At 36.1% G+C, this 13,070-nt stretch overlaps 1 long non-coding RNA gene across 2 annotated transcripts in view; it reads left to right on the plus strand.

Moving 5' to 3' along the window:
* The window catches only part of LOC138168955 (uncharacterized), a 563,138-nt gene that overhangs the window by 250,924 nt on the left and 299,144 nt on the right, over positions 1–13,070 (plus strand). For both annotated transcript variants that reach the window (XR_011170241.1, XR_011170242.1), the window contains exon 2: positions 12,925–13,005. This is a non-coding gene — a long non-coding RNA (uncharacterized lncRNA). The remainder of the gene's footprint in view (positions 1–12,924; positions 13,006–13,070) is intronic.

Here is a 13,070-nt window from a genome sequence, read left to right on the forward strand (position 1 = left end):
AGGGCTTCTCTTCCTGATGAATCATCTAAGCACAACCTCTAGAAGATTATGAGGAAGAGCTCCTTAAGGAGGCATTAATAGCATCATTCATGTATAATTAGTAAAAAGGAAATAAAAGGAAGTCTTTCTTTGTGCAGAGTTAATGCAGAACCTTCCTTTCAATTGCTTGTGCATCTGTTCCTCAATAAACTTATAAATATAAAGCAAGTCTCCACATACCCTCACCTCCATACCACCCTCTATCCTACAGGGCCATTCCCCAGTACTCAGAGAGGAGAATTAAGTTGCTAAGATGTTGGGCTTGTTGTTTTGGGCTTTTTATAATGGCTTTGGCTAGGATAAATAAGCTTCCTGCAGAAATGCTAATCATGCTATTGGCAAAATTCCTTTTTTCTTAAGTAAGACTCCAATCCCAGATATCTCCCAGTACTGCCACTTATACACCTCTGAACTCCCACACAAATCTGCAAGGTCTTGTTCATACTCTGGTCACATTCAGATAAGAATATTGGGAAAGCAAAATTTCAGTAGAGAACTGCAACAGTGCAGAGACCTTCTGTATAAGTTCCCAAACTAAAAGTTAGTAGTGAGTCCTAAGATCTTAGATATGGAGCTGGACACAGTCCAGCAGTAGGGGGACTTGGGTATGACCCCAAGAAGTGTGAAATTAATTGGTAGTATTCCATGCATCTTCCTCCCTTGTCTACAATCAACAGTCATAGAGCTTTCATCCAACACAACCACATCTACCATTCACCTATTATACTTGCCCCACCTTTGTATAAGCTCCTACCCTCCCCTTATTTGCTTAGACAAGTTAAGCTGAAGTGATTTGCTCAGGCTTATATGGGTAGTGTCAGAGATGAAATTTAAACCCAAGTCCTCTGACCTCAGAGCCAGCACTTTTTCTATATACTATGTTGCCCACCAAGGAAGGGGTTGACTAAAAACTGCTAGAGGGAAGGGGCTGTAAAGTTTGGGGCAGTTTTTCCTGTGGTGCTGAAGAATAGTTCCAGGGATTCCTGTTAACAACAAAATAAGCCCTTGTCCCTTGGATGGTTCTTGGGCTTTTTGTTTTTGTCATACATCCTGGCTGGCTGGTTTTCCCCTCTTCTGACTGGCATAATTCACCTGGATAGCTGGGCACCTCGACTAAACACTGCAGTGCCGCTTATATTTCATTGTCATTTTTGTCTACATTGCATCTTTCTCTCATTCATTCCTTATAGCACAGGGTGTCATCTAGAAGTGTTCTGTGGCTTGCATAAATGAGTTTCCAATCTCTGTGCTTTCAAGTGGGCTAAAAAAAAACAACCCAGACAGAACCTGGCATATGGTATATCCAAAGTGTGAAAAGAACATTATGCATATATATGCACACACACACACATACACATAAATTCACTTTCAGTGTACTTACCACATTCTTCTCTCACTCATAAGTGCCATATTTAAGAAGAGCTGAGGGAGCTTAACTATAGGAAAGGAAATTGCTTTTAGCATTTTCTTTTTCCAAGTCCCTGAAAGATGTTATAAGAAAGTTGTACTGCATACATATCTTATGTATTTTACACAGCTGTATATATGTCAAAAGTAAACACCCACATCTACACAAACAAGTTTTAAAAGAAGAAATGCAGACCAATACATACAAAGTGAAAAAATAGGGTCATATGAACATAGGGCTAGAGCTGAAAGGGACAGCTGGGATCATCTAGTTCAATTGCAGTACTTTACAGCTGATGAAACTGAGACCTGGAGATATCAAATGACTTATTAAGAATTACCATAGGTATTTGAAGAGATAATAGATGAGATTTCATGTTGTATTTAGGCAATAGTGCTCACAGGAATAATTGGGAAAAAAGACTGTCTTTGTCTCTCCCTCCCTCTCTCTCTCCCTCTTTCCTTCCTTCCCTTCCCCCTCCCTCTTCTCTGTCTCTCTGTCTTTCCATGTCTCTGTGTCTCTATCTCTATCTCTGAAATATCACCCATCCATGGCTTCAGTGATCAGTTCTAGAATTGCACATCCCACTGCTTTCTGGACATCTCCATGCCTCACTGATACCTCAAGCCCTGATGTCCTTAACTGAACTTATAATTTACCCCCTTAAGTCTTCCCCATCTTCTATTTCTCTCAGTCCTATTAATGGCACCATGATTTTGCCCGTTAAAACACTGGAGTCATCATTGTCTCTTTCCCTTCTTGCATTCCTACATAACAAACAACTCTACAAAGTCTGTAGACTCATCTTCCATGATATCTTTTGAATATCTGAATTCCTATCCACTTTCATGTTATCCACTACCACATGAATCTTACCTGGACTTTGGTAATAACACCATATCTTGTCTCCCTGCTTTTAGACTCTCCTCTCTCTAATCTATCCTTCTTGAAACTGCCAAATTAATCTTCTTGATAGGCTTGGCATGCCAGGCTTCATTCAAAACATCTCAGTGACTCAGTATTTCTTCTAAAGTTAAATGCAGTCCCTAGGTCCTGCACAATCTGACTCCAACCATTCTTCACTTCTCTTCCCCTTGACACATTCCATGCTCCCCTCTCCATATTGATAAATGTTCTATAGAACATTTTGTACCACAGTTATGCAGATTGTCCCCAATGTCTAGAATTTGCTATCTCTGACTGTTGAAATCATTTTCTTCTTTAACCCATTCTCCACAAGCTCCAGTCATTCCCTAGTATGTGTAAGATCAAATATCAACTTTTCTGTTTGTTGTTTAAAGCTCCTCAAAAACTAATCCTACCCTACATTTCCAGCTTAATTATACATTGTTACATTTCATGCACTTAAGTTCAGTCAAACGAGGCTTTGGTAATGTTCTTTACACACAACATTGTATCTGTATCAGCTGGCTATTCCACATGTCTGTGATGTACTCTCTCATCACCTCTACTTCTGAAAATCCATAACTTCCTTCCTACTGCTCAAGTACCAACTTATACATGAAGCCTTTACTGATCATCTCGGTTGCTAATGCTGCCTCCTAAATAGAAATGTGTGTGTTATTTTACATATATTTTGCATATGTTTATATGTGCACATGTTGTTCCCTCAATAGATTATAAACACCCCAAGGGCAGAGATTATTTCACTTTGTCTTTGTGAACCAGGTGATTTATGTAGTTCCTGACATATAGTAGGTGCTTAATAAGGACTTGTTTATTAATTGATTCAGTACCCAGGTCAAGTACCATCTTCTCCCTAGTTAAAAGTGACTTCTCCCTCTTCAAATTACTTGTAGTGTTTCTTCAAGATCGCTTTATTTTAATCACCTTCCACTTTGAATCATTCTTTTAAAATAAGTTTGTAGTAACATCATTTGAATTTTTATATTACTATAATTCCTCCCAGTATCCTTATTCTCCAGATAGCTATCCTGTACAACAAATATTAACAAGAAAAATAAAAGGAAAAAAATCAGTATAACTGATACATATGTTGAAAAAGTCATAAAAGATGTGTAATATGCAATACTTGTAGACCACTCCCTCTGCAAAAGGATAGGGTGGGGTTATAGTCTATTTTTGTTTAAGGAAACAATGGTGGTTAAGTGACTTGCCCAGGGTCACACAGCTATCAAGTATCTGAGGCCAAATTTGAACTCAGGTCTTCCTTACACCAGGGCCAGTGTGCTATCCACTATGCCACCTAGCAGCCCCTAATAATTTTTCTACATGCTTTTTCTTGATCATTTTGTAACATTAATCTTTGTGTGTGTGTCTGTTGTTTCCATTTACACTATTGTAATCATTGCATGTTGTTTTCTTGGCTACTTACTTCACTGTATAAATTCATGTAGCTTTTTATATGGTACTCTGTATTTATCCCATTTATCATTTCTTATACCACAGAAATATTCCATTACATTCATGTTATCACAATTTATTTAGCCATTCTTCAACCTATAGGCATCTACTTTGTTTCTAATTCTTTGCTATCACAAACAGTGCTGCTATAAATATTTTCATGTACCTGTGGACTGTTTTTCTTATCAATGGTCTCCTTGGGATATGTGCTTAGTAATGGAATCTCCAGGTCAAAACCTACGCTTTCCTTGCACAATTCCAAAATGCTTTCCAAAATGGACACACCAACAGTGTACTAGTGTGCTTATCTTTGCACAATTTCTCCCATATTGACTCTTCCCATCTTTTGTCATCTTTGCCACTTAGGAATATGTGAGGTTAAAACCCTAGGGTTCTTCGGATTTGCCTTTTTCCTATTGTGATTTAGAGCATTCTTTAATGTGATAATAGTTCGAGATTATTTTGAAAACTGTTTGTGTATATGCTTTGACGATTTATCTATTAGGAAATGGCTTCTGGTTATATTTCTATATTCTGTGTTTCTATTATTGCTTCTTGGATTTTGTTATTAGTATTATATAGATATGCTATTGATTTTTGTTAGTTTATTGTGTAGCCTAAAACTTGGCTGAAATTATTATCACCTTAATTACTAGTGGTATTTTTTCCATATTCCATAGAATTTTTAAGCAAACCATTGTATCATCAGCCAATATCAATACTTTTATCTCCCTTTCACCTATCTTTATTCCTTTATTTTCTTTCTTTTCATTATTGCTATTGCTAGCATTTCCAGGACTGTATCAAAAATGGTGGAAAGAGTAGACGTCTTTCCTTTACTCCTGTATTTATTGGGAAAGGTTTTCCTGTATCCCTCTTACACATGATGTTTGCTTTTGTTTTTATATAGATATTTTTATGGTATTAAAATGATCTCTCTATGCTTATAGTTTATAGAGTTTCTTTGGTTGTTTTCTTTCCCCATAAATGGCTGTTGTACTTTGTCAAAAGCTTTTTCTTCATCTATTCATATAATCACATAGTTTGGGATGTTTTTGTCTTTAAAGTGATCAATTATGTTGATAGTTCCTTAATGTTAAACCATCCTTGTATCCTTGATAAAAATTCAACTTGATCATGATGAATGATTTCTTAGATGAATCTCTGGAGTCTGACAGGATTTTATTTAAGTTTTTATATCAATATTCATTAATGATATTGATTTACAGTTTTTCTTCTGTGCTTTATACTTCCCTGCTTTCTGTATCAGGACTAAATATATTTGTTTCCTTAGATGAATCTGGCAGGATGCTTTCATTTTCAGTTCTTGAGAATATTTTGCATTATACTGATACTAATCATTATTTAAATGTTTGATAGAATTCTTCTATGAATCCATCGAGACCAGGAGTTATTTTGCTTATTTGTTTGTTCTTAATCTGGTAGCTTCTGCTACATGCAAAGTTTCAAAAATAAAGTGAAAAACCATCTCTGCTCTCCCCTCCACCTCCCACAAAAGATCAAAATGTATGGATAATCTGAATATACAAAGTTGTGCCATATAAAAAAATTAGAAAAGAACTAGGTCAGGTACACTTCATAGCCAGGGATGAGAGAATCTTTAACCAAACAAGGGAAAGGGGATATAATAAAATATAAAATTTTGATTATATGATATTTTAAAGGATTATATTCATATTAAATGAACATAAATAATCAAGACAACTAAGTATAATGTTAATGGGATTTGAGATCTTCCCCTCCCATTAATAGGCCTCACGTGGAGCCCATTAAGGGAAGCTTGCTTATAGGAAGGCTTTCATATCTTTTGCTAATTTCTAATTAGGCACTGAGTCATGAGGGTTGTAATACTCTCTCGTTCTTAAAAGGCTATATGTACTCTGAGGTTAGCATCTTGCTTTGGGGCTCACTCATTGGAAGAGTGTTCATGTGATTTGGCTAGTTGAGACTCTGGGTAGCTGTTAAGGACCCACTCCCCTCCCTTCACCACAGTCCCCCCATTGCCATCCTTGAAAAACCCAGATGTTGGTGCTTCTCTCTCTGGTAACTATGTATGTATTGCCTTTTTCAGACAGTTGGATCTGTCTGTTTATCTGTGCAGTTAAAAGCCCTGTCTGTTGGTCTTTATTTCTCTGCTTGTATTTTTTTCTATTTTCTTGGTTTGGATTTTCTCTGAAGTTCAGGGTGCTGACTTTTCCCCTGAACTAATGAATGTAATTAAAGAGATTGTTGACCCCTTGAATTTTCCTAGTAAAGTATATCTAAGAACTTGTGCTAGTAGCCATCAGGGGTATGCCAATGTGGTTGCTGCTATACTAAGATAAAAAAAAAGAATGAAAATTGAGGGGAAATTTTATATTAAATATCTCTGATAAGTATTTGATATCTATAGAGAGAGAGCCATCATATATGTAAGACCAGCAACCATTCTCCCAGTGGCTAAAAGGTCATAGGATATAAACAAATAGTTCTCAAAGAAGAATTATAAACTATTAAGCACTGAATGATAGAATATCCAGTTTAATATTAAAAGAAATGCAAGTCAAAACAACCCTGATGTTTTACCTCATATTCAACAAATTGGAATACATAATAAAAGATGGAAATAGTTAATGTCAGTGACACAGTGGAAAAAATGGGAACACTAATACACTGCTGGTGGTACTGTGAATTGTTCCAACTATTCTAGAAAGCAATTTAAAATTATACTAAAAATGGTATTAAAATTTTCATGATCTTACACCTAGGCATACAAAGTAGGGAGAGCAGAGATAGAAATAAATGTCCCATATATACCAAAATATTCATAGCAATACTTCTGTGGTAGCAAAAATAAAAAACAGAAAACTTTGAAGTAAATTGGTTGTTCATTAATTGGGGAATGACTAAACAGAATGGGGTACATGAATATTACTATAACATAAGGAACAATGAACATGAAGAATTCCGAAAAGTATGGAAAGACTTATGTGAACTCTTGCATAGAAAAGTAAGAAGTATTTGGAAAATAGTATCTTCAATGATTACAAGTTAAATAGAACAATAAACCAAAAGTGAAAGCATTGATTTATAACCAATAATCTTGGCCCCAGAGAAGAGTTGAAAAAATACACTTCCTTCATTGCAGAGGTAGAGAAGTTACAGGTGTGGAACATTGTGTATATTGTCAGATGAAGTCATTATGTTCTATGATTTTCTTGAACTCTTTTTTTAACGTCTTTCTTTCCAAGTCATTGTTACAAAAGATGACTCTTTGGGAAGGAGGAATCTATTCCAAAATTAATCTAACAGCAAAATGGCATCAATATTTTTAGAGAGAATAAAAAACCTTGCCTTCAAGGACCTAACAATTGGAGAGTAACTAAAACAACATGTAAACTTTAGCTAAAACTTTTTAGCTGAAATCAAGCAGAGAATCTGGTAGCAAATGAATGTTGCCCGTTAACTTGATCAGAAGTCTTCTGTATCAAGCATTCATTCACTCATTGTTCTATCTATCTATCATCTATCTATCTATCTATCTATCTATCCATCTATCTATCTCTATGTAACAAGCATTTATTAAGCATTTACTTTGTATCAGTCACTGTGCTAAGTAAGGTTTGAGCAGCATAGTTTGTGGTATGAATATAGGGAAGAAGTAAAGAGAAGAGGACTTAAAAAAGCATTAGAGAAGGATTCCTATAGTTAAAATAGGAGAGGATGTGAAAGGACCATGGCAACTTTTGGTTCTAGGAAAGTTTTCCTATAGCAGGTAGCACCTGATTTCAGGCTAGAAGGATATTAAGGATTCTAGGAGGTGAAAATAATGAGGAAGCATGACCACTTACAGTAGAATATATATGTAACATATAATATGTATAACATCATATACTATATGATATATAATATGTGTATGTATATATACACATATACATGTGCATACACATTATACATATAGGTACACATATACATATACATGAATATGTATAAATAGGTGAAGAAGACAGAATTGGGTGTATACTGATAATTGTTTAACAACCAGCTCTCTAAAGGAATGACACACTTCCATATTTAATCTCCATTGTTGACATTTTCTCCATTGTTTTATTAAGTCTAGACAGTCAATAAACCAATACATCAAAACTTTAATTTATAGTATTTAATTACTAAGGCATAAGTGCTCACACTGAAAATTTAATAATTGGATTTTGGATAGCCTGTAGGAACTGCCTCTATCATGTCCTTGGATCAAATACTAAGTTTGAAGAACAAAAAGTTGAATTGTTTAATTGGAATGTAGAATTCATGAAGTGGTATAGTGTGACATAAATTTGAAAAGGTAGATCAGAGGGGCAGCTAGGTGGTGCAGTGAATAGAGCACCGGACCTGGAGTCAGGAGGACCTGAGTTCAAATCCAGCCTCAAATAATTAACACAAAAACTAGCCGTGTGACCTCGGGCAAGTCACTTAACACCAATTTCCCTCCAAAAAGCAAAAAAATAAAAATTAAAAAAGGTAGATCAGAGCCAGATTTGGGAGATTTTTACTGTAAATACCAATCTATGGATCTTATGCTAGGGGCAATAGGGACCAACATTCTACATACTTTCAAATACCCTGGTCTATGTGTCAGATTCCCACTTTACATTGTTCTGGACTTCCTCAGGCAGTTTCTATTATATACGAGAGATTCCTTTCCATAAGCTAACATATAGGTGGAGAATATGTTGCCATCCCTATGATACAATATGATAAACATCTATTAATCATCTACTTAATGTGTCAGACACAGTGTTTAAGTGGTAGAGATATAAATAAGAAAAAGAAAGATACTCCTTGCCTTCAAGGAGTTTAAACACCAATGGGGGAAAGATGATACACAAAAGGAAGCTGAAAGGGGGGACAGGGTGCCTGAAGAGGGTACCTGTTGGGAGAGGGGAAAAGCATGAGCATGATGATGGTGACCTCTAAGTCAAGTGCAGCATCTGCTGATGAGAGGGATTTTGAACCCTCTATAAAAAAAGGGCACAAGAGGAGCTTTTTGCTTCACCATCTAATCAGAAGACCAGAAACAACTGAGGGGACTGATGAGTTCTGAGTAGCAAAACTGAAGCAATTTCCATGATGCTATTTCCTGGGCCAGGCATGGGAAGATGAATATGGAGTCAAAACCAAGCAGAGCAGCTGGTGGCAAAGGAATGTTGTCCATTAACTCATGGGATCAGAAGTCTTCTGTATCAGTCAATAAGCATTATGTTATTCCAGTTTTGAAACTAGTTTAGCAATACTTTCAACCAAATTGAAATTGTGAAAACAAAATAGTTAAAATTAAACTCTTCCTCATGTAAATTTGTTAATGTCAAGTCTCTTCTTCAGACTTCTTGGCAAAGTACTTGTACTTTTATTCTTAAAATGCCATTTCCCCATTTTGAGATTGTTTGGCTTAAAAAAAAGTTCACAGGGTGGCTAGGTGGTACAGTGAATAGAGCAACGGCCTTGGAGTCAGGAGGACCTGAGTTCAAATTTGACCTCAGACACTAAACGCTAGCCATGTGACCTTGGGAAGCCACTTAACCCCAATTGCCCTGCCCTCCCCCCTCCAAAAAAGCAAAAAAAACGTTCACAACATACATTAGTAGAATTTTTTTTCTATAAAGCTTAAGTAATTCTACAGTAGAAGTCATTGTGCTTTAGAGCTGGAAAGTATTCTAGTGATCATGTTTATTAAGCATTTATTATGTACCAGTCACAGTGCTAAGGCGTGAGCAGCCTAGTTTGTGGTCTGAACATAGGGGAGGGGCAAACAGAAGGGGATTTAAAAGGGCATTGAGAAGGATTCATATAGTTAAAAGGGCCCAGAACCTGTCATTGGGGAATTCATTTTTTAGCTTAAAGAAAAACTTCTCTTTGGCTACTGTACAGTTCAGCACACAGCTGCAACTGTGGGCTCATTTTTCTCAAAGGTAGTTGGGCATATGCTGACTCCAGAGGAAAATCTGGCAGGTAAGCCCACCTATACTCTTCCCTTTTCTACTGCTCCAGAGACCATGTTGCTTTGCCCCTCTATAATAGCAGAAGATAATCTATCACAATGTTCTTTCCAAAATAGTGAGTCAAAGGAGGAGCCTTGAGTAGAGCTCAAAGTTATTTGATATGTCATTGTGTGGTATCACCCAATCGATCGACATTAATTAAGCACCTACTCTGTGCCGGCTGAGCACTGGAAGAGCGGAAAGAGAACGGCACTTGCTGTAAGAAGACCTGCATTTTAATTATTACCCTACCAAAGATTAGCTATATGACTGTAAGAAAGTAATTTAACTTCCTTAGTTAAGGCAGTTTCCTTATCTATAAATGAATAGGTTGGAAGACATGATCACTAGAATACTTTCCAACTCTAAAGCATAATTACTTCTACTATAGAATTACTTATGCTTTATAGAAAAAAATTCTACTAATGTATGTTGTGAACTTTTTTTTTAAAAAGCCAAACTATGTCAAAATGGGGAAATGGCATTTAAGAATTAAAGTAAAAGTGCTTTGCTAAGAAGCCTGAAGAAGAGATTCAAGATGAACAAATTTATATGAGGAAGAATTTAATTTTATCTATTTTGTTTTCACAATGTCAATTTTGTTGAAAGTATTTCTAAACTAGTTTCAAAACTGGAATAAGTTTGAGCTTCTGCCATCTAAATAAATGCTAACACCTGACTTTTTGGTATCTTTTTTTCTTTCAAAAAAGTTTGTATTCAGGAGAACATTGTACACAGTAACAGCCACAGTATGTAAGGACTGATTTTGATAGACTCAGCCCTTCTCAGCAATGGAAGGACCTAAAACAATTCCAAAGGACACATGATGGAAAATGCCATCCACATCCAAAGAAAGAACAATGGAGTCTGAATGCAGAGCAAAGCAGACTATTTTCTTTTTTTGTTGTTGTTTTGTTTTTCTTTCTCATGGTTTTTCCCATTCATTATAATTCTTCTATGCAACATGACTAATGTGAGGATGTGTTTATAGGAATGTATGTGTAGAGCCCATATGAGATTGCAAGCCATCTTGGGGAGGGAAGGAAGGGAGGAGAAAATTTAAAATTTATGGAAGTGAATGTTGAAAACTAAAACAAAATAATTTCATTAAAAAACAAAAAAATTGTATTCCTTTTAAACATGACAGTTGTTCTTCTTCTATATTATTACTCGAGACCAAACTCTAACTAATGTCTGGATAATCTTAATGTTATCGAGGTCTAGATAATGTTGAAACTTCTGAGACACGGAAGGGATTTGATCATTAACTGAGCTTAGAGCTGTCAGCCACATACGTGACTAATCTTTAATAATGATAATTCTATGATAACAAGATTTCAAATTTCAAGTCTTAACATGATCCAGAGGTTGTACTTTGTAACCTTTATATGTTATGGATCTGTTTAGCAGTCTGGTGAAACCAATCGACTCTTTCTCAGAATAATATTTTTAAATTAATAAAATCAAGCATATAGGATTGATTACAAAGAAAATCTGTTGAAATACAGTTTTCAAAATATTTTTTTTAAATTTCACAGACACCAAGAACCACTGCTTTATACTAATGGTTGTTATGTTGGTGTCCTAAATGCAAGAAAACTACATTCAGTTCAAAAAAATATTTGACTGCCACTGTTTCCAAGTTTTAGGGACAATAGTGCCAAATAGAGAAAGACATGACAGCCTTGCCCTGAAACAGATTGAATAAGTTATCAAATTATGCAGATTCTGACAATGACATGTGGCTCTTTAGTCATATAACCATTGGTGCATTTTTTATATAGAAATCACAATAATCCAAAAAACTCAGCAAATAGTTAAATATAAAACTTTTCTCTTTGAATTAAAAAAAATCATAAACCTGGGGAAGCAGTGTGATGCAGGAGAAAAAGTGCTGAACTTGGAGGCACAGGACCAGGGTTTGAATCTTAACTCTAGTATTTGAGTGACTTTAGGCAAGTAATTTAACCTTTCTAAACCTCAGTTTTCTCATCTGTTAAATGAGGGGGTTGGACTGGTTGACCTCTAAGGTCCTTTTCAGTTTGGGACCCATGATTCTGATAAATTTCTAACTTGTATTGTGTGTGTGTGTGTGTGTGTGTGTGTGTGTGTGTGTGTGTGTGTGTGTAAAATATGTGACAGGTAATGGTTGACTTAGAGCTAGAAGGGCAACCTTAGAATTTGTTTAGTCCAATTCCTTCTTTTTTAGGTAAGGAAATTGAGACCCAGAGAGAGTTTAAATTGCTTGTCCAAGGTTTGCCAAGGAGTAGGTGACAAAGCTGAGATCTTAACCCTAATCCAGTAAGTCGAAATACAGTGGGTTTTTTGTTTTGTTTTATTTGTTTGTTTACACCACTATATCAACATGATCTGCTTCCTAGGTTTCATGGGCCAGCCTGGATAGGAAATTAATTCATACACACAAATACATACCTATATACACATATACACATAGACATACATATATCCCTTTGATGATTACAGAGTCCATATTCTGGGACCATACCAATATAAAACTATGCTCCAGAAAGATAGTCAGGCACGGAGGGTACAGGATAAAATCCCCCATACAGCCAATCCATATTCTTTACCATGACATTTTGGCATCCCTGTGGTGTGTGACCAACCAATCCTTGGCCTCTTTCCCATGTTCCAGGGTGCTGGGCACCCCTACAGAGTTACCAATTGTGACTGTACTAATGAAACATAGTTTTTGGTCATCTTGGATTGGTTACCTGTTTTTTCCCCATTGACTATGTCCCTAATGTCGTTTATTAAAACTAACCATGCAGTGCATTGTTATTCCCCCTGCTTACATTCATGAATGGACTGGTTCTCAGTATGAACAACCATGTGGAGATCAATAGTCAGACTCATAGTTGGGACAAAAAAAGTCAATGCTTCAGTGCACGGCATTCAACTCTGTTTAAGAGTCTTATCATTAAGGCAGCAGCAGGCATTCATAAACCAAGCTTGCTGTCTGCACTGGACAAGCATGATTAAAATAATCATCCATCAGGCTCTGTCTTATAAATGTTTTCCTCTGACTTTTGGCAGGATCGCCAACCTGAGCATATGCCAGCTTAGATGGGAACACTGATGCCAGCAATTTAAGGATTTTTGCCTCTGCCTGCATTGGTGAGTAAGATCTGGAGATGTGGCAAGGAGAACATTAAAATATTACTGGCATCAGCCATATTGCA

The sequence above is a fragment of the Petaurus breviceps genome, unplaced genomic scaffold (genome assembly GCF_028583685.1).
Source record: "Petaurus breviceps papuanus isolate PSGF00001 unplaced genomic scaffold, PetGlider_PUasm1.0 37, whole genome shotgun sequence".
NCBI classification, from domain to species: domain Eukaryota; kingdom Metazoa; phylum Chordata; class Mammalia; order Diprotodontia; family Petauridae; genus Petaurus; species Petaurus breviceps.